We start from the raw sequence: 22657 nt of genomic DNA on the forward strand, positions 1-22657 counted from the left end.
AAACTCCAGGGCATCCATGTTGAACTTGCTGAGTTGGAGCAGGTTGACTACCCCGCCACCCGTTCGTGTGCGCTCCACAGCATTATGGCTCCTCCTCTTCTGTATGGAAAAAAGTGCATTCATTAGACGGCCCTCTACCTGCAATACCATACCAGCCCGCAGCTCCCCCCTCCACCTCATCCCCACTGGGGAACCAGGTTGAGCTGCCCGTCACTTTATCACGCCTCACCCTTCTATGCATCCAATGCTAGTGGTCAGATCTCCCAGCCTTGGCTGGCACAGATATGTGTGCTATTTGGCACGCTAAACCTTAGTCCCCTGAGCTCCATGATGATTGATGAACAGCCACCCTCCAACGCATAGTTCCATGTCAAGTTGGTACTCACCCTTGCGGAGTACAGATCGCTGAAACTTTTGTAGCACTGGATCCATGTATACCACACCACGTCATGCCTGCTCATCTGGGCTGCCACCTCCATCCGTGCCTTTTGTCTGGTGTGGTGGCCTCCTCTTGCCATCCCGCGGCATGAACATGCCACTGCCTCCACTAGAGTGTGCAAGCACTCGTCTGAGAAGGGAGGGGTGGGGGCAGAGTGACCATCGGCATGGACCTCCTAACTGGCAAGCCAAGTGGGTGCTGAGGCCATGGAAACCTTCCAAAGTCTTCAGTTCTTTCCTGTACAGCTCTCTCAGGGTTCTTTGCACCTCCTGGCAGCCTTCAGGGAGCTGCCTCTGCTCTGTTTAAAGTCCCCATTGGTCCCGGCATCCAACATGCTCTCAGACCTGTTGGCAGAGCATATGCCTGGCTACGGTTCACGCAGGCTGGCCCTTAATTAGCCAGCCATCGTGAAATTGCACCAAGCTAGCTATCGCAGGCAGGAGTAGATAACACCTCCGCTTCTGGTCCTGCCAATCGCATATGTATGACTTACATAAATTTCAGGCCTTTGTCTCCTCCTTTGCCAATTATCTTAAATCTGTGTCCTCTGGTTACTGCTCATCCAGCCAGTAGAAATTAGAGCCTGAATTTTCACTCCTGAGACGGTTGCTCAGAGCTGGAAAATCTCCTGGTTTGCTGCACCCATTTTGGGAAAAAGTGCCCCAAATGGCAGGATCGTTGTTCAGGATAGGGTGGATGCAGGATCGAGTTTGGCCCAGCACACCAGACACAGACCAGATGCAGCCACAGGGAGGAAACGGACTGTTTAAAAAGCTTGCCTTATTTTTCTAGGACTTCATCCAAGTTGTTTTCTTAAACATTAGGCCCTCTAGGCCTCACCCCTCATGACCCCCACCCACTCCCCATGTCCATACATGCCCATAAATGCCAACCCATGCCTCCACACATCTCCATGGCCCCTTTTGGCCTATACCAACTTAATGGCAACTCATGCCAACTCATGATCCTCCCTGACCGACCTCTATGGCCCCTTATAGCTCATGTGCCAACTTAGTGCTAACACATGCTCCCCCACCCACCATTTTCCCCCCTTCCACCCTCCATGCCAACTCATCCAGTATCCACCATGGGCACACTTCTGGAGCCACACTGAGATGCAATAAAATAAAGTGCTAAATATCTATTGCAGACTTCACTATATTAAAAAAAACCTCTCATTCATGAAAGCCCATTCAATATATTTAAATCCCCTCAAGTACTTAATCCCTCATTAAAAACAAACATTTCTATTCATAATCCCATTTCAAAGACAGCTAATCCTTTAATAACGTCTTTGAGCTCTCAATCAAACTATGAATGTACAGTCCCCCACTGTGATAATGATAGGTGTGGGAAGCCTAAAGATTGTCTTCAGGGTGACGTCAACAGACAGCTCTTGAAACCGCAAAAATAGATTGTTTTCAACTCACAGATGCAGGCAGATAGTTTTTTTTCAATTTTTAAAGGACAGGGGATTTAAATAACTTGACAGCTTGAAGTTCCACAGACCTTATCTATCATCCTTAGCCCCAGGACTTCATGGCAAAGGACGGCGTTTTCATAACACTGTCCAAACAAGTTGATTATCAACCTGCAGATTCTTTCAATATGCCTGATGGCAGGTATTAAGCATGGGAGATATTCCTGGTCAGCCATGTGGTGGAAAAAATATTGAAGCCTCTACCATTACTATCCACAGCTCCAGACTACAACATGCTTGCTGTGCACAAATTAGCTGCCGTGCTTCCTACATTACAGCAGTGACTACACTTCACAACTACTTCATTAGTTGGAAAGCGCTTTGGGACACCCTGAGGCTATATAAAGGCAACACTTTATTGCAGAAAGGTTTGAAAATATTGCATTGAGTGAATGATGATGTGAAGTCTAAGTCTTTAATCTCCATCTCTCTCTCTCTCTACTTTGTGTAAGATGCATTAATTCTCACTCCATCCACTCCAAAGCCTCTTCCACCTGTGCCACAATGCTGTGTCTCAGGATGACAACGAGTTCACTCAACCCAGTAGCTTCCAGCCGCATGGCTGGCTCCGCCTCCAATCCTTTTGGGTTTAGCATTCGCACTTGCCTGGGGAAGAGGGTGGCAGAGCTGAAAATGTACAGTGTGATCTCGCAAGTAAGTCATGGCGAGCGAGCAGGACTGAACATACAGCGCAGATTCACAACAATGATGTATGGGTTTAAAGGGTTAAATTATCAGGGCAGGTTGCATTGTATTTCTTAATATTTTCATGGGATGTTGGCATCGTTAGCTAGGCTTGTAGGCAGAGAGAGCTGTGAACAAGAAGCAGAGGGCTATCAGAAGCCAAGGATATTTTCTGATGTGCAGCCACTAAGCAAGAATGCACTGAAGTCCATGCCTGTGCTGAGGAATCCACAATGGTGAGGTGGAAGGAGAGCTGGAGGATTCCCTGGCTGAATGCTAGTGGAAGGACCCCAAGAAATCACTTACCTTGCATCATCGCTGAACACTAAGAATCAAAGTGAATTCCTGAGAGCTGTGTTTGGTCCTTGGTTTGGTCCCAGGAGAAGTGAATGAACGCTCAAGGTCATGTAATACAAAGAAGAACTCTTGGGTGGAAGTAAAAGAAGAATGGGGTGTCAAGTATCAGTGTTTATGTTTTGTTGAGATTCTTGAGTCTAAGATATATGTATTTACAAAATATAGCGTTGTTAGGAGTGCTTTCTTTGTTTAACTCTTGTGCAGTAAATGTTTTTGTTTAAAATGTGAAATTCTGTGGTGCAATATCTTCAGTTAATTACTGGCAGTTTGCATTTATTTTTAAAAGCTATTGGTCTCTGCTGAGGTCATAGCACTGCTCATGATCTCTTTTCTTTTCTCCTCTTCAGCTAATCAAACACTTTGGCCCTTCCGGAAAAGTGGTTAAGCCGAAAACTAGGACACTGCTTTTCCCCGGAAGCCCCTTTAACTTGCAGTTCATCGACAGGAAGTGAACAAATGACTGAACGTCTGCCTGACCAGCCCTGCTCTTTAACACCACCCGACCAGTCCTGCCCCAATAATACCACCTGACTGTCCTTCTCCAGAGACAAGGAATCACCCTTGGGAAAATTGGCAAATACATCAAGCGTGGGGAGGGGCGCAATAAATTCCCACAAGGATTTCTCTGCTCATTCCTGCCCTCCTAAGCTTCCTAGAGTCTCACACCACAGGAGGCCATTTGACCCATTGTACATTTGGCACCGTTCCTTTCCCCTGAGGTTTGTGTTGAAGTTGCAGTAGTCACGGAGGAAAAACATGGTAATAATCACCCTCCCCACCCACCACCCCTCCCCACCCCCTCTCCACATAACATGGCTGACATGACTTTCCTTTCTGACTGCCAGTCTGTGCGTGATCGATTAGAACTTTTATGGGTGTGGTGGGCCTATGGGTTTGAACTGAATTGACTGACTTATTACATTCCCCACCCCCACCACTTATAACATCCATACTTCATTCAGGCAGTCTCTTGAATTGGCTGGAACACCTGATAAACTTGCACTAACATCAGCTTCGAAGCTGCTGGACACACCATCCTACCTGCTCCGGGCAGAAATAGCTGTTCTTACTCGCCTGTCAAAGACAGATACTTTCTCTTCGTCTTTGTTAGGGGAAAATTAAAAATGCTAAAAAAGAACACTGTAAGAATTTACTGAAGAGCACTTAAAATCTCCAAGCAGCCATGGATGTTAGACCTAATGACAGCTGAGGGTAAGCAAATGGACATTGCACACAAAGGAGCTTTGAGTTTTGTGTGATTTACACAGTTTCAAGAGATGAGCTAATGTCCAGCCACAGGCAGAACCATTCAAGTGGTGCAACGATGCGATGAAGCCTTGAGAGCTGGACTGGAGATAAAACATAACATAAAGTTAGTTTAGGTATACTCCTCTCTCAGATAGGGACAGGGCAGATGCTTTTAGCTTAGATATGGGAAAACATACAATGGACAGAGGGGTCTTTGATGAAACAACAGCAGTCTTGAATTGTGAGAACCAAGGTCTTGCGTACGTGTTTTAATTTTGATTGGATAATATAATTATGTATGTACCCTTTAGAATAAATTGGTTAGCAAAATCACATGTTTATGTACTCAATAGGATAGTTTTAAAATGGTACCTATGTGTAGGTTAGCGATTGGATATATTCAAATGAATTGTGATAAGAAAATGTACAAAAGTAGTGAAATGTAATCAATCTGGGAGCTGGGTTTTCATTCTTAGGAATGATTGTGGCTCCCTTGCATATGCTTGAATAAAACCAGTAAAGGAAGCTCACTGTGTGGTCGGGGATTGTAGTTTCTCCTCTTCAACTATCCTATGTGGTAGTTGCAGGATTAGATGGAATGCCCTCTTCAAATGGCGTAGTCGGCAGGATCTGCCCGGATCTCTATGAAGACTGAACAATGATCTTGTGAGTATTTTTTTTAGGAAAGATGCTCTCCAATTGTTTGTGTCAGACTAGAAGGTCTGTTAGGGCGGATCCGAACGTTTAAGCCAAGGAGACTCAGGTGGACAGTTGGGCGCGCAGGGCGAAATGTGGGTCCCTGTTTTGGAGGCGGTGTGTCTCGGGGGAACTGTGGGTCCCTGTTTTGGAGGTGGTGTGTCTCGGGGGAACTGTGGACCCCTGTTTTAGAGGCGGTTTGTCTCGGGGGAACTGTGGGTCCCTGTTTTGGAGGTGGTTTGTCTCGGGGGAACTGTGGGTCCCTGTTTTGGAGGTGGTTTGTCTCGGGGGAACTGTTGGTCCCTGTTTTTGTGTGAATGTGAGTATGACTGAGAAGGATGAACTCGAGTTCATTGCAGAATGGGGAGGTGAAGGAACCATGACCCTTCACCTCGCCAGGAAGCATAAAAGCTGATCAGCAAAATGAAACAACAAGGGTGGCAGCCGAGTGACCCACCATTACGATCCAAGGAGCGGTGGCGAACTCAGACCAAAGATAAAACTGACAAAGCTACAGTACTCATTCTGAGTCTGTATCTGCAGCAAACTAAACTAATACAGAAATATCTCGGGGAAGTTGACCCGGTCGCAGCGGCAGGGGGCCTGAAATGTCCCCTACTGAGTTTTTGTAACTTAAAGAAAGGAATTGATCTAAGTTTCAAGAGCTGTTTGTGCTGAGGAGAGAGAGAGAGAGAGAGAGAGAAAGGGGGTACCCCTAGGGGGTTAATGAGCAAGTGATAGGCAGCAGCAGTGTGAGCTTCAGCCAATTTGATGGTCCCTATAGGTGGAGCCTCCAAGATCCCTTTATTCCCCCCACTGGTACTTGAAGCTTCGTTTAGAGTTAAGTTCAATATTATAGGAATATAAATACATACCTTTATATACGTGTTTGTTTGTGTGCAAGGAAGCATTTGTATGTGAGCTTTAATGTATTTTCGTCCCTAAATTGTCTTTTGTGTGTGTGGTTGAGCACTTTAGAGTCAAAAGCCCCATATCAGATTAAAGGAAAAGTTTATTCAAACATTCCAAAGTTTTGAGTATAAGGTTTGAGTTGAGATTTCTGGCAAAATCGCAATTTGAAGGTAGTGTAAAGATAAATCAGGACTTACCTTTGTTTGAGATGAACCAACCCTTGTACCACCCCCTTGCAGACTAGTAAGGAATGACCCTCATCATCAGCTTTGAAGCTGATTGGGATTAATACATATGAGTTAGTATTCTAAAATTCTGAAAAAAAAAAATACTTGAAATTCAGAAGGATTCTAGGAAAGCCAAAAGACATAAACACATGGTCTAAGTGGTTCTGATGGATAAAAAGGGGTTTCTTTTGAAGAGATGAATTGAATATTAAATGAAATCTGCATTCCAAAAGCACTATAATTTGAATTTGGGACAATCTTGAGATGTAAAGTGCTGTGTAATTTAACAAGTTACTTTGAATAACGAAGCTGCTATCCAAAGATAAAGAATGCATTGATAAACATATGGGACTTCTAATCTGGATACAAATTAGTACACATGAAAAAAAGGTTCTTTTAATTTTGATAGTGTAAGTTACAGTTCTTATAAAGTTTAAAATTTGAGGTTTATTTCTTGATAAAGTTCTCAAAAGGGAATTTTCAATTAGAAAGGTTTTTGACAACAAATGGCACTAATTCAAATACTGCAAGCTTTTGTATTTGTAAATCTGTTCCCAAAATGCAAAGTTAAGCTCAAGACCTTGACAAAGTTTGTCAGAAATCTAATTTTTGGCCGAGTTAATGAATCTAGGATAATGCTAAAAAAAATGTCAGACATAATTTAGTGTGTTAGTTTTGAGACAATAAAATGTTGTTTGAGAAGAAGATAAGGAAGCAAAACATGTCAATGCTTGATTTCTGGTTTAAAACTATTATGAGAATATTTATTGGACTGTAAAGTCTATCCAGCAACCTGAACAAGATAAGATGGTAACTATTGCATGTGTAAAATGGTATGAGGAAAGTAGGGAAATAGGACATAATGTACAAACTATTTTAAGGGAACTGAATTTGATAATCTGGCCATCAACAGAGACATTGAAACCGCACAGGGGAAGATAAGCAAACATCTAGAGACAGAGATCCCCATTGACATGGAATAGTTAATATGGCCTAAAGAGTAAGACTACAGGATTAACCCCTGATGACAGGCAGAGTTAAGCAGCTCCCAGAGAGAACTGCCACTGGAAGTGAAGATAGTGAACCATTGAAAGATAGAATAAGAAGGTGCAATGTAGAGTTGCTTAAGGAATTGAGGTCCAACATGAGACAGCAGCAGGAGAGAGTAAACTGGAAGGAGTTGGGGTGCCTACCCAGATGGATTCAGATCAGGGAACTCATTTCACAGGGAGAGTCATTAAAGAAGTGTGTAATCTTATGGAGATTAAACAGAAATTCCATATTCCTTACCACCCCCAGAGTTCAGGGATGGTGGAAAGGATGAATTGAACTTTAAAAACATCTATAGCCTAAGCAATTCAGGAGACAGGCAATAGCTGGGCCACCGTATTGCCCAGCATTCTGATGCACCTTAGGGTTACCGGGTTCACCCCATAGAATTGATAACAGGAAGGGCCATGCAATTACCTGAAGGCATTATAGTAGGAGGTGTAGGGCCACTGAAAGGAAAAATACAGGACAATGTAAGGGAATTAAGTAAGCAATTACATGAGTTGAGAGAGAAAGTTAGAGACTGACAGATGATTAAGGATATGGAAACAGGCAAATCCAAAGAGCAACAACAGACCTCCCAAGTGGGGAATAAGGTGATGGTCAGGATGAGCCCTGAGCGAGCAGGGTTTGCCCCAGGTGGCATGGACCACATGAGGTAATTAGGACAGGTGATACGTGCGCACTTGTAGATATGAAAATGGGAAATAAACGGAGGCATTACACACAATTAAAGATATATGATGAATCACCAAGCAGTTACCTGGACAACGGGAGCCAACGTTAATGTTTCCACAGGTCCATGATCCTGGCTATGGGCGTGTCAGCACTGGCATGGGAAGCACCAACGGTCAAAGTCAATAATGACACCTGCCTTCACTCTGGGAAGTACGTACTACTTCCCCAAGGAGTGGGGAATGCGTAAGAAAGTCCAACACCTGGATTATGGATCAAGTCACTACATGGACACATCAAATGAACAATTGGGAATAGGACCCTCACGTGTGATCACACAAAGAGTTGTAAGAGTACTTTATATTTAACAGCACCAGGGCAGCCAGTTCAGCTAACACTCGGGTGTAACAATGAGAACTGGACTGGGTTGGTGAAATGGGGGTGTAGAACGCACACGCCCCTACCAGTTTTTTTTCCTCAACAAGCATTTGGATGTATCACGAGATTAATGTGACCGCCAGATGGGCAGACCTACCTCCCTTTGGGAACCGAGTCTTGAGGGACAATATTGTCAAGAAACATGTAAATTTGTAATAGATAGGCATGATTGTTATGATACACAACTGTTTTATTTTGACTATGTGTGGCAATCAAAGACCCACTCAATGTCCAGATGTAGTAAGTCCCCCCACCAAAAATCCGGATGGGATAGTCAGGCTAGGAAAGTCAAAACCACTATTACATGATGTAACTATGGTCTCCCTGGAAGTGACATATAATATCTTGGGACTACTGTCAGTATTGCTTATGACTTGTCACAGCCACCAGAATTCCATAAAATGGGCTAGAAGCCAACTGAAAAGGATAGTCAATGACTATAAATTTTGAATCGTTCCGAGAATTAGAGCAAAAGCACAGGTTAGGTTAAAAAGTAGTATACTAGGAGACATCAGAGGGCTATTTGGGAGTGCAAATTCCATACTTAATTCAGGTCAGATCTATGACTGAAATGATTATGCCTCCTGGGTGGTTGCTGAGACTGCCCAAGGACTGCACAATGGTGTGCGCGGGTCAGGATATGCCCTGACATTCTTAGAGCTACAAGGAGAGGGTCTGCTACAGATTCTTAGGCAGACCGCAGATGGGATAATAGACACAGCTGAATCACAAACCACAGGGAGGGCTTGTGATATGCTAGCACGAGACTTGATTGATGGGGTGAAATCCGACATGGAGGATATCAGGTTCGGAACAATTCCTGAACACATGTTCGAGTCAGTTTACCAATTAAACCTCATAAATTTATGCAAGGAGCGGCAGGAATTGGTGATTACACAACCCCAAGGTGGAGGAGAGGATGGAGTTATAAAATTTATCATGGCCATTCCCCAAGAACATCATCCAAACAGGGCTTTCCTGAACAGCTCTAGGTTCGAGTCCCGAGGAGTAGATAAAGGGAGGATAGTATTCTGCGTAGGGCTACGTGGATATATATCTTATGTAAAAGAGATGGTACCGATGAGTACTAGAGACTGTTGTTCAGAATCAAGAAATTACATTGTGTGCTCATGCCAAACGCTGGAGATATTTACAAACACAAGCAAAGTTACCTTCTCCGCTTTGCCGATACAGGAAGCATTTAAGGCAATTCAGGTATCCTCAACTCAATGATGCTTCATGACCAGCGAGACTGAGTTCCTTTATGGGGGCTTACTTTGTGCTAGCAACTCGAGTATCTGCCTACAGGTGATCGATCAATTTACTATAAGAGACTTCCATTTGCCAGGCAGAACCACAGGATACTTGTTTAGCCCTTGGTGGGATGTCACACTGTTCATTGATCAAATTCCTGCCAGAATAGCACGCTTAGCCACGCAGGAAGCCACAAGAATAGTTCAATCATAAGTAGAAGCTTCTAGAGAGCAAATCACAAGGGGGCGTGTACAAGTGGATTTAGCCACCCAATTGGCCAGGAGTTTAGCCTAATCAGCTACTTCCTATGCTACGGCCGGGAGATTGATGAATTGGTGGGAAATGCTTAGAATGGGTATGACGATAGCCGCAGGAATTATGCTCTGATGGGCTATCGGACTCTGCTGTTACCAATGTAAAATCTGGAAAGGGACTTTCCAGGCACAGACAGTAACAAACCAAAGGTGTGCATCAGTTCGCCGGCCTATGCATATTTCAAGGGGGAGGACAGGAAAAGGGAAAGTGATGTTATACAACCAGGTGGTTTAGGATTGCTCTGGCGGTCTGGACGACTGGCCACCTGAAGAACCAAAAGAGGAATTCTCAAGTTAAGGTGTGGCCAGCTTGGGCTTTGCCAAGGGCCAAAAGGGAAGACTGTTAGGGGAAAATTAAAAATGCTAAAAGAGAACACTATAAGAATTTACCGGAGAGCACTTAAAAGCTCCAGGCAGCCATGGATGTTAGACCTAATGACAGCTGAGGGTAAGCAAATGAACATTGCACACAAAGGAGCTTTGAGTTTTGTGTGATTTACACAGTTTCAAGAGATGAGCTAATGTCCAGCCACAGGCAGAACCATTCCAGTGGTACAACGATGCGATGAAGCCTTGAGAGCTGGACTGGAGATAAAACATAACATAAAGTTAGTTTAGGTATACTCGTCTCTCAGATAGCGACAGGGCAGATGCTTTTAGCTTAGATATGGGAAAACGTACAATGGACAGAGGGGTCTTTGATGAAACAACAGCAATCTTGAGTTGTGAGAACCAAGGTCTTGCGTACGTGTTTTAATTTTGATTGGATAATATAATTATGTATACACCCTTTAGAATAATTGGTTAGCAAAAACACATGTTTATGTACTCAATAGGATAGTTTTAAAATGGTACCTATGTGTAGGTTACCGATTGGTTATATACAAATGAATTATGATAAGAAAATGTACAAAAGTAGTGAAATGTAATCAATCTGGTAGCTGGGTTTTCATTCTTAGGAATGATTGCAGCTCCCTTGCATATGCTTGAATAAAACCAGTAAAGGAAGCCTGAGTCTCTCTGGTTGCTATGTGGTCGGGGAGTGTAGTTTCTCCTCTTCAACTGGCCTATGTGGTAGTTGCAGGATTAGAGGGAATGCCCTCTTCAGTCTTAAAGGAACAGGAGGCCATTCAACCTGGTTAAGCCTGTACCACCATTCAGTGGGATCATAGCTGCTCTGTTTCTTAATTCCATCTATCCAACTCCTATGGCTATGGGCCAAGTGCTGGTAAATGGGATGAGATAGGTAGGTCAGGTGTTTCTCACGTGTCGGTGCAGACTCGATGGGCCGAAGGGCCTCTTCTGCACTGTGTGATTCTGTGAACTTGGCCAGGACAGCATGAGATGTGCGTCTTATGTCACACAGATTGCAATATGATGAGATCTACGCTCAGGCTGTTTTACCTATTTTAGAGTTTAGAAAGGGGCTCAAGAAAATGACAAATAAAAAGGCAATATGGGAGTAAATTAGCAAGAGATGTAAAAACACATCAGGATATATAAAAGGAAGGGTTTAGCAAAAGTAAACCTGGAGCCCTTAGAGACAGAGACATTATAATGGGGAATAAAAAATTGGTAGCGACATTAAATAATAACTTTGTATCCGTCTTCACAGCAGAAGACACAAAAAAAATTCCAGAAAAATACCAAATGTCAAGAGAAATTAATAATTAATACACAGGGCCCTGTTCTTTGCAGACAGGAAGGACATGTACACACATTGCGCCTGGATTCAACTAAACCAAACAGCCATTCTCTGGTTCATTCCCCAGGGCAATGCCTTAACCAATCAGAGTTAACCTGCCTGGTTTGAATTTACACAAAGCTTGGCAGTTAACTGTCAGGCATCAGTTAACTGGTGCACTCTCCATGGCAATGCCTCTACCAGTCAGAGTCTACTTGCCAACCAATCAGCACTCGCTTCTCATGAACTATAAATTGTTCCCTTTACATTTGGTATTCTTGTGAATTGCCTTGATGAGTGCAAGACAGAAAGCTTTGACATTATTTATCTTCTTTCAGCAATACTCAAGTCCTGTACCACCGAATGACTCAAATTAGTATTAGTAAAGAAATAGTACTGGAGAAATGAATGGGACTAATAGTTGACAAGTCCCCTAAACCTGACGGCCTACAACCTCAGCTTTTAAAGCGACAGTTATGTAGAGAGTGCATGCATTGGTTTTGATCTTACAAAATTGCCCCAATTATCGAACAGTTCCTGCGGCTTGGAAAGTATCAAATGTAATCCCACTATTCCAGAAAGGAAGGAGAAAGAAAACTGGGAACCACAGACCAGATAGCCTGATATCAGTTGCCAGAAAAATGTTGGGATCTGTTATTAGGAATGTGGTAACAGAGCACTTAGAAAAGCATATAACTTCTTTTATTCATTCAGGGAATGTGCTTCGCTGGCTGAGCCAGAATTTATTGCCCATCCCTAGTTGCCCTTGAGAAGGTGGTGGTGAGCTGCCTTCTTGAACCATTGCAGTTCATGTGGTGTGGGTACACCCACAGTGCTGTTAGTAAGGGAGTTCCAGGATTTTGACCCAGCAACAGTGAAGGAACGATGATATATTTTCAAGTCAGGATGGTGAGTGACTTGGAGGGGAACTTCTAGGTGGTGGTATTCCCATCTATCTGCTGCCCTTCTCCTTCTAGATGAAAGCAGTCATGGGTTTGGAAGGTGCTGTTGAAGGAGCCTTGGTGAATTCCTGCGGCTCAACTTGTAGATGGTACACACTGCTACTATGCGTGTCGGTGATGGAGGGAGTCAACATTCATGGATGTGGTACAAATCAAGCGGGCTGCTTTGTCCTGGATAGTGTCAAGCTTCTTGAGTGTTGTGGGAGTTGCACTCATCCAGGAAGTGGGGAGTATTCCATTGCATTCGTGACTTGTGCCTTGTAGGTGGTGGACAGGTTTTGGGGAGTCAGGAGGTGAGTTACTCATCACACTACTCCTAGCCACTGACCTACTCTTGTAGCCACAGTATTTATATGGCCAGTCCAGTTCAGTTTCTGGTCAGTAGTAACCCCAGGATGTTGATAGTGGGGGATTTAGTAATGGTAATGCCATTGAACATCAAAGAGCATCAAGACTCTCTCTTGTTGGAGATGGTCATTGCCTGACACTTGTGTGGAGCAAATGTTACTTGCCACTTGTCAGCCCAAGCCTAGATATTGTCCAAGTCTTGCTGCATTTGGACATAGACTGCTTCAGTATCTGAGGAATCGCGAAATGTGCTGAACATTGTGCAATCTTCAGCGAACATCCCCACTTCTGACTTTATGATGGAAGAAAGGTCATTGATGAAGCAGCTGAAGATGATTGGGCCCAAGGCATGAGGAACTCCTGCAGTGATGTCCTGGAGCTGAGATGACTAATCTCCAACAACCACAACCATCTTCCTTTGTGCTAGGTATGACTCCAACCAGCAGAGAGTTTTCCCTCTGATTCCCATTGACTCCAGTTTTGTTAGGGATCCTTGATACCACACTCTGTCAAATGCTGCCTTGATGTCAAGGGCAGTCACTCTCACTTCACCTATGGAGTTCATCTCTTTTGTCCATGTTTGAACCAAGACTGTAATGAGGCCAGGAGCTGAGTGGCCCTGGCAGAACCCAAACTGAATGTCAGTGAGCAGGTTATTGCTAAGCAAATGCTGCTTGATAGCCCTGTTGATTACCCTTCCATTACTTTGATGATGGAGAGTAGACTGATGGGGTGGTAATTGGCTGGGTTGGATTTGTCCTGCTTTTTGTGTACAGGACTTACCTGGGCAATTTTCCACACAGCTGGGTAGATGCTAGTGTTGTAGCTGTACTGGAACAGCTTGGCTAGGGGCACAGCAAGTTCTGGAGCACAAGTCTTCAGTACTATTGCCAGAATATTGTCAGGGCCCATAGTCTTTGCAGTATCCAGTGCCTAGGCAGAGTCAACATGGATTTATGAAAGAGAAATCCTTTTCAACAAAACTATCAGGCTAAGTAAGAGGGAACCAATAGATGTGTTGAAGTTGGATAGATGTCCCACCCGAGGTTATCCTGCAAGGTTAGAGCTCATGGATTGAGAATTCGTTAATGGACACAAAACAGAGAGTAGGGATAAATGGGTCATTTTTGACTTGGCCGGATGTAACTAGCAGGATACCACAATGATCAGTGCATGTCTGGACCTCAACTATTGATAATCTATGTCAATGATTTAAATGAGGTCCTGAGTATAATGTATCCAAACTTGTCAGGTGGGAAGTAAGCTGAGAGGAGCAAGCAAAGAGGCTGTGAAAGAATTCAGGTGAGTTAACTGAGTGGAAAAGAACATGGCAGGTGGAATATAATGTGGAGAAATGCAGAGGTAAGAAAAATAGGAATGCAAAATATTTTTTAAGTGTTGAGAGACTGGGAAATGTTAGTATTTAGAGCGAACTAAGAGTTCTTGTAGACGAATTGCAGAAAATTTATAGGTACAACAAGCAATTGGAATGGCAAATTGTATATTAGCCTTTATTACAAAGGGATTAGAGTATAAAAGTAGTCTTACTGCAATTATAGAGGGCCTTGGTGAGTCCACACTTTGAGTACTGTGTACAGTAAAGGGAGATGGTGGCGTAGTGGTAATGTCACTGGACTAGTAATGCAGAGGCCCAGGCTGATGCTCTGGGGACTCATTTGTACTTAGTATCTACTGTCAGGAATGAGACCATGAAACTATCATTGATTGTTATAAAAACCCATCTGGTTCACTAATGTCCTTTAGGGAAGGAAATCTGCCATTCTTACCTGGTCTGGCCTACATGTGATTTCAGATCCACAGCAAAATGGTTCACCCTTAACTGCCCTCTGAAATTACCTAGCAAGCCACTCAGTTCAATGGCAAATAGAGATGGGAAACAAATGCGGGCCTTGCCAGCGACACACACATCCCATCAAAGTGTATCTTAAAAAAGAAAAACAGAAAATGTGGTTATGCCGAAAACTAGGACACTGCTTTTCCCCGGAAGCCCCATTAACTTGCAGTTCATCGACAGGAAGTGAACAAATGACTGACCGTCCGCCTGCCCAGCCCTGCTCTTTAACACCAGCTGACGAGATCTGCCCCATTAATACCACCAGACTGTCCTTCTCTAGAGACAAGGAATCACCCTTGGGCAAATTGGCAAATACATATGGGTGGGGAAGGGCACGATAAATTCCCACAAGGATGTCTCTGCTCATTCCTGCCCTCCTAACCTTCCTAGAGTCTCACACCACAGGAGGCCATTTGACCCATCGTACATTTGGCACCGCTCCTTTCCCCTGGGGTTTGTGTTGAAACTGCAGTAGTCACGTAGGAAAAACATGGTAATAATCACCCTTCCCCCCACCCTCCACATAATGTGGTCGACATGACTTTGATTGCCAGTCTGTGCGTGACCAATTAGAACTTTTATGGGTGTGGTGGGCCTATGAGTTTGAACTGAATTGACTGACTTACCACATTCCCATCCCCACCACTTATAACATCCCAAATTGGCTGGAACACCTGACAAATTTGTACGAGCATCAGCTTCAAAGCTGCTGGTCACTCCATCCTACCTGCTCTGGGCAGAAATAGCTGTTCTCACTCACCTGTCAAAGACAGATACTTTCTCTAGGTCTTAAAGGAACAGGAGGCCATTCAGCTTGGTTAAGCCTGTACAACCATTCAGTGGGATCATAGCTACTCTGTTTCTTATCTCCGTCTATCCAACTTGGCCAGGACAGCAGAAGGTATGTGTCTTGTGTCACACAGATTGCAATACAGCGAGATCTACACTCAGGCTGTTTTACCTGTTGTAGAGTTCAGAAAGGGGGATCAAGAAATTGATAAGTAAAAAGAGAATATGTGAGCAAATTAGCACGAGATGTAAAAACACATCAGCATATATAAAAGGAAGAGTTTAGCAAAAGTAAACCTGGGGCACTTAGAGACAGAGGCAGGAGAAATTATAACAGCGAATAAGGAATTGTCAGAGACATTAAACAAAAACTTTGTATCTGTCTTCACAATAGAGGACACAAAAAACCATTCCAGAACAATACCAAATGTCAAGAGAACTTAATACACAAGGTCCTCGTCTTTGCAGACAGGAAGACCATGTACACACATTGCGCCTCGTTTCTGGTTCATTCCCCAGGGCAATGCCTTGACCAATCAAAGTCCACCTGCCTAATTTGAATTTAAACAAAGCTTGGCAATTAACTGTCAGGCATCAGTTAACTCGTGCATTCTCCATGGCAATGCTTATACCCATCAGAGTCCACCTGCCAACCAATCAGCACTCGCTTCTCATGAACTATAAATTGTTCCCTTTACATTTGGTATTCTTGTGAATTGCCCTGATGAGTGCAAGACAAAAAGCTTTGACAATATTTGTCTTCTTTCAGCAATACTGAAGTTGTGTACAACCAAATGACTCAAATTAGTATTAGTAAAGAAATAGTACTGGAGAAATGAATGGGACTAATAGTTGACAAGTGCCCTAAACATGATGGCCTATATCCTCAGGTTTTAAAGAGACAGTTACATAGATAGTGGATGCATTGGTTTTTATCTTCTATATTGCCCCGATTATAGAACAGTTCCTGCGGCTTGGAAAATATCAAATAGTAACCCTACTATTCCAGAAAGGAAGGAGAAAGAAAACTGGGAACCATAGGCTAGTTAGCCTGACATCCAATGTCAGAAAAATGTTGGGATCTGTTATTAGGAATATGGTAACAGAGCACTTAGAAAATCATATGACTAGGCAGAGTCAACATGGACTTATGAAAGGGAAATCCTGTTCCACAAAACTATCAGACTAGGAAAGGGGGAACCAATGGATGTGTTGTATTGGATTCTCAAAACACAGTCAAATAGATGTCATACCCAAGGTTATCCCACAAGGTTAGGGCTCATCAGTTGAGAATTCGTTAATGGACAGAAAACAAAGAGTAGAGATAAATGACTTTTTTTTGATTTAGCCGGATGGAACCAGCAGGGTGCCACAATGATCAGTGCATGTCTGGACCTCAACTATTGATAATCTATATCAATGATTTAAATGAGGGACCTGAGTGTAATGTATCCAAACTTAACGAGGATACAGTCAGGTGGGAAGTAAGCTAATAGGAGCAAGCAATGTGACTGTGAAAGAATTCAGGCAAGTTAACTGAATGGAAAAGAACATGGCAGGTGGATGGAATATAATGTGGAGAAATGCAGAGGTAAGAAAAATAGGAAATATTTTAACATGTTGAGAGACTGGGAATTGTTGATATTTAGAGCTAACTGGGTGTCCTTGTATACAAGTCGCAGAAAATTTACAGATACAGCCAGCAATTGGCAAGACAAATTGTATATTAGCCTTTATTACAAAGGGATCGGAGTATAAAAGTAGTCTTACTGCAATTATTTAGGGCCTTGATGAAAGCACATTTCAAATACTGTGTACAGTGAGGGGAGATGGTGGAATAGTGGTAATGTCACTGGACTAGTAATCCAGAGGCCCAGGCTGATGCTCTGGGGACTCATTTGTCTGGAATGAGACCATGAAACTATCATCGACTGTTGTAAAAATCCATCTAGTTCACTAATGTCCTTTAGGGAAGGAAATCTGCCATCCTTACCTGGTCTGGCCTACATGTGATTCCAAACCCACAGCAAAATGGTTGACTCTTAACTGCGCTCTGAAATAGTTTAGCAAGCCACTCAGTTCAAGAGCAATTAGGGATGGGAAACAAATGCTGGCCTTGCCAGCAACACCCAAAAATATTAAAAAGGAAAAACAGAAAATGCTGGAAAAACTTAGCTTCATAGCTCTGAAGAAGGGTCATAAGGACTCAAAACATCAACTCTGGTTTTCTTTCCACAGATGCTGTCAGACCTGCTGAATTTTCCCAGCATTTTCTGTTTTTAATTTCAGATTTTCAGCATCCGGAGTATTTTGCTTTTACAATATATTAAAAAAGTTTTGGTCTCTTTAACTGAGGAAGGATATACTTGCCCTAGAGGGATTGCAACAAAGGTTCACTGGACTGGTTCCTAGGATGAGAGGTCTGTCCTTTGATGAGAGATGGAGTACATTGGACCTACTATTCCCTGGAATAATCATTGAAATATAAAAAACACTGAATTTGCATGACAGGGTGTATGATGAGAGGCTATTTGTGGGTAATCTAGAACACAGGAGCGCAGTCTCGAATAAGGAGTCAGCAATTTAGGACTGAGATGAGGAGAAATATTTTCATTCAAAGGGTTGTGGATTTTTAGAATTCTCTACCCCAGAGAAATGTGGATGCTGAGAGATGCAGAATATATTCAAGACGGAGACTGATATATTTTTGAGTATTAAGGGAATTAAGGGATAGGACATTGAGGATCAGCCATGATCTTATTGAATGGCTTGAGGAGGTGTTTGGCCTACTCCTACTCCTGCTCCGATTTCCATGGAGAGCTTATTTGCCATGGTGACTAGAAGGCATTGGATATGCAATTTTCTTCCTATAAATTTAAATGATGGAATGAGTTCAATGTTTGCTGCAGCTTCACTTTACGTTCACCAGGTGGACTGTGAACTTCCTGTTTTCTTGCAGTCTCGTGTTATGTAGCGCTTGTGACATTTTATTTGAAAGGCGCAAACAACTCCACGGGAGGTTGCTTTTTTATTGCAGATAAAAGAGCTAACACGCTATTCTAACTAAATAAACACACACACTTCCTTTCATACTATTGTCTTTCATGAAATAGAACAGAGGGAGGCCATTCTGTCCATTCGGATGTAACACTACAGGGTAAGGCACAACATGCTGCAGTTGCAAAGTCAATTCACAGGGGGAGTCCCTAGGTCACCCTTGACAAGTTTTCTGCCCATAGGGCAAGGCAAGGGAGGAGGAACAAAGAGAGAAGGTAGATAGGTGACATCTCTTTGGGGTCAAATTGGCTTGATCACACGATTAACTGGCAAATGGAGAGATTGGAACTGAGTCAATCTTCGGTTAGAGTCTTATGAGTGGCAGGGCTGCAGTAGGTTCTATGAATGACGTTTGGCCAACCATCCAGCTTATTGTGGGTCTGGATAAAGGGTCTGAGGCTAAGGGAGGAAGGAGGGATCCGTCATTGGGGACCAGGAATTTTCTTGCTCAGCCACAGGGAATTTGCAACTCAAACTCCAGTGGAAGACTGGTCTTCATCAGACAGACAGTTCAGCAGAACTCTGGCTTTAGCTTAATAAAGTTCAAGTTAATTTCCAAGTCTCCAGGAATGCTCTGGAGTCAACAGAAACTAAAGGTTAATGTCCCAGGCACTGCTGGAGGGAAAACACAGGAGTAGAAGATAAATAGGAGCATAACATTTATGGGTTTTTTCTTCTTCAATTTTGAAAACTTTTATAAATCAAAAGATATTGGAGATGGGAGGAACAGAAGGGCTTTTTGGAAGTGGAAGACCATGTGATTCAGCAATGCATCCAATCAGATTCAACAATCCTAGCTGGAGCCCTTGGGGGTTCCCAAGCCAAGGCTTAAGGGAAGTAGGGCACACTCACGACAGAGTTTACACCCCGAAAGGGAAACTCCCCCGGCTTGGACCCACCAGCACAGCAATAGGTTTCCGCAGAGGTCTGACACCCAGTGAACCGAAACAAGGGGACAAAAGGCTCAAAACATATAGAACTTCACGTGACCAATAGATTAACCGACAGCTTGTGCAACTCCTTCAGGGTCAGCACCAGGAAGCTGACTGCTGTGGAATACAACAGGTGAATATTATACATAGAAAGTGCCTATATCTTGTTGGGGAGGGAATGGAGAGCCAGGTACACCTGTCAAATGGTGGGAGTGGGGTGTACTGGGGAGTCCCAGCATAGACAAACATATTGTCTAACTACTGGAGGTACCACCTTGAATTGGGGATTCAGGGAACAAGTTGATGCTGTTGTTCGAGTCTTGGCTCATTTGGCAGATCACAGTACAATATAAGAACATGAGAAATAGGAGCTGGAATTGGTCATTCAGCCAATCAGGCCTGATCCATATTCCAACAAGATCATGGCTGATCTTCTGCCTCAACTCCACCTTTCTGCACTATCACCATTTCCCTTAGTTACCTCTGTAAGCAAAAAAATCTATCAATCCCTGCCTTGAATCTACTTGATGATTGAGCACCCACAACTTTCTAGGGTAGAGAATTCCAAAGGTTCACAGCTCTGAGTGAAGAAATTTCTCCTCATCTCAGTCCTAATCTTTGTACCTTTGCCCTGGGCTGGAGCGGAGGTGAAAACAGGCCAGTAGCTACTGCTCTGCATTTTCCAGCTGCTTTTGAGTACTGCTCATGACTGGGTTACCAACTCTGCTGATTAGGACTTGCAGACAAAGAACAGCTCTCTAATGCCATGAAGCTGATGCTGGCATTTATTGTAATAGTGCCTTGAGCCCCCGAGCTCTTCCTGCAAAACAGCACTTGCCCCTTTTAAAGAGGCAAGTATCCCACCATTGTTAAAGGAACAGCAACTAATCTCATAAACCTTGGCAGCATTACAATTACTGAGTAGTTTGATAACCAACTTTTCCATTGAAGACGTAACGGCAACTGTGGATGAATAGACACCGACTCTAGATCTGGATACCATGCATTGCAATGTCATTTTGTCAGAAAAGAGGATAACATCTGGATCCTGGGAAAGGCAGCTCTATCCCCAAAAATCAAAAGTGATTTGACTGCTGGGCGATGACAGGGGCTCTGCTCTAAGGGAGTCAAAAGTCACTGATCTAACTGGGAGGTGGAGATCACAGCAGCTCACAACGAATGGGAGACTGAGGTCTGTGATGGCAGCATAAAGTGAAAGAGTCTGGATAAAGACTGTTTGCTGGTTGGGAGGTGGAATACCAATTTGGCGGGCAGCAAGTTTTGAATCAATATGCTGATGACATTATTCTGCTCGCTAACTCAGTGGAGGAACTATAGGAGTTGGTGGATTGTCTTGCTCAAGTTAACCGGAATTACAGTCTCCCGATCAGTGTCGACAAGACAAAGGTCATGGGGATGAGCGGAGAGACCTGAAAGATTCTGATTAATGAAGTTCAGCTTGAACAGCTTGATACCTTCTGCTATCTTGGGTCACTCATTACGGAAGATGCAGAGTCTACCGAAGCAATTCGCGCAAGACTTAACAAGGGTCATGGTGTTGTGTATTCACTGAAAAGGGTATGGAGTAGTCACAGCATCTCGATTACAATGAAAATTTGTCTCCTGAAAGCCTTTGTGTGGACGGTGACAATGTATGGCTGTGAAAGAAGACTGACCGGGCTCGAATAAGAGCATTTGAAATGAAAGGACTCAGACAGATATTACATATGTCATGGACAGCCAAGCAGACAATCGAGTGGGTGCCCAAGAAAGCTGGCATTTAGAGGAACTTGTTTGAGGCAATGATGGGCATGGAGGCGAGCTGTGAGAAGGGCTGGTCTGGGTGCTCTGGGACTTCATCACAGCTGGTTAAAAAAAAACAAAGAAGTGCCCTCTAGCCATCACCCCTCAAACCCCTACACACTCCCCATACTCCATCCATGCCAACCAATGCCTCTTCACCCACTCCCTGTGGCTCCTCATTCTCTCCACGCCAACCCATGTGCCAACCCCCATGGTCCTTTATAGTCCCTATACCAACTTAGTGCCAACTCATGCCACCCCATCTATCATCCTTTGCCCTTACACCCTCCATGTCAACTCACCATGGGTAGACCTGAGGACCCATGCTGAGATGAAATTAAATAAAGTTCTTGAAATAAAATTCTATTGATGGATTCAGTATTTTTTTAAAAACCTATCATTGATAAAAATCCATTCACCATATTTAACTTCCTTCAAAAACTTAATCCTTTATGAAATAAGCATTTTTATTCACAGCCCCACTTCAAAGACTTTATAAGCACTTGGAGCTGTCAGACTGTGAACTGACAGTCATCCCACTGTGTTGATAATGATAGGCTGTGAAATCAGTCATGCAGCACCAAATCTATAATGATAGCCCTCAGGCTTATGTCAATGGACAGAGCAAGCACTGTTTTCTTTTAAAGCACAGCTGGCAGTCATCTTTTCAAAAATTTAAAGGGCAAGGGACTTAAATTCCTCAACAGCTTGACAGTTCCCTTGACAGCTCCAATGAGTTTATACGCTTCTTATGCACATTCATGCCTACTTTTAACAATCTTACCTCAAAGGGCATCTTACCTCACCCAAATGTGTCCCTGGACCTATTCAGAAGGGCACCCCGGCGCTCCAAAAGGCAAGCGTAACCCTCCAAATAACTTTGGCAGCTTTAGACCTTCTCCTGATAAGTCTAAAGAAAACATCGTATTTCCCATCCTTTCCTTTTGGAAGTAAGATCTGACTGAAGGCAGTTGCAGTTTCACATGTACAGCTACCTCTGTGAAATGCACATGCCCAAAGTGCAACCTTCCCCCCGTTCGCACCCCCCACCCGCACAAAAATTGTGGGTACTGGGTTCAGGTTTGGGACCTCTGGATTCAGACTTCCAGTGTCATTTTGGTCAAGTCGGGGACCCTCTCCATTTTGGGGAAAATTCAGACCCAGGTTATTCCTCAGCATTGATGCTGTCATCAAGTCTTCATTTACAACTAAACAGACTTTTATATTTGGTGCTTTGGCAGTTCTTGTGATAGGCCAGTAATATCAGTGCCTTGGCTTCCTTGTGCTTACATTGTAAAATCTACTACTGTATCTCAGCAATCGCACCATTGGTCCACGAAAATCTGAGTCTGCCAATCAGCTAACATAAGGGAGGCGGTTTTACTAATGCTAAGTTAGGGAGTCAATGCACAAGGTTCAACTGTCCAATGACCAAAACTGCAGAATTAAAAAT

General features: G+C 43.5%; 2 long non-coding RNA genes across 2 annotated transcripts; one reads left to right on the forward strand and one right to left on the reverse strand.

Annotated features, from left to right (window-relative positions):
• The first annotated feature begins 3916 nt into the window (after positions 1–3916).
• On the forward strand, positions 3917–10782 carry LOC121284634. Its single transcript, XR_005944525.1, has 2 exons — positions 3917–4172; positions 7892–10782. It is a non-coding gene; the product is annotated as an uncharacterized LOC121284634 (long non-coding RNA).
• On the reverse strand, positions 4097–6130 carry LOC121284635. The gene is made up of 2 exons (XR_005944526.1): positions 6014–6130; positions 4097–4309 (listed from the first exon to the last, which is right to left on the reverse strand). It is a non-coding gene; the product is annotated as an uncharacterized LOC121284635 (long non-coding RNA).
• Positions 10783–22657: the final 11875 nt, after the last annotated feature.

Source organism: Carcharodon carcharias, chromosome 12, assembly GCF_017639515.1.
Source record: "Carcharodon carcharias isolate sCarCar2 chromosome 12, sCarCar2.pri, whole genome shotgun sequence".
Lineage (NCBI taxonomy): Eukaryota > Metazoa > Chordata > Chondrichthyes > Lamniformes > Lamnidae > Carcharodon > Carcharodon carcharias.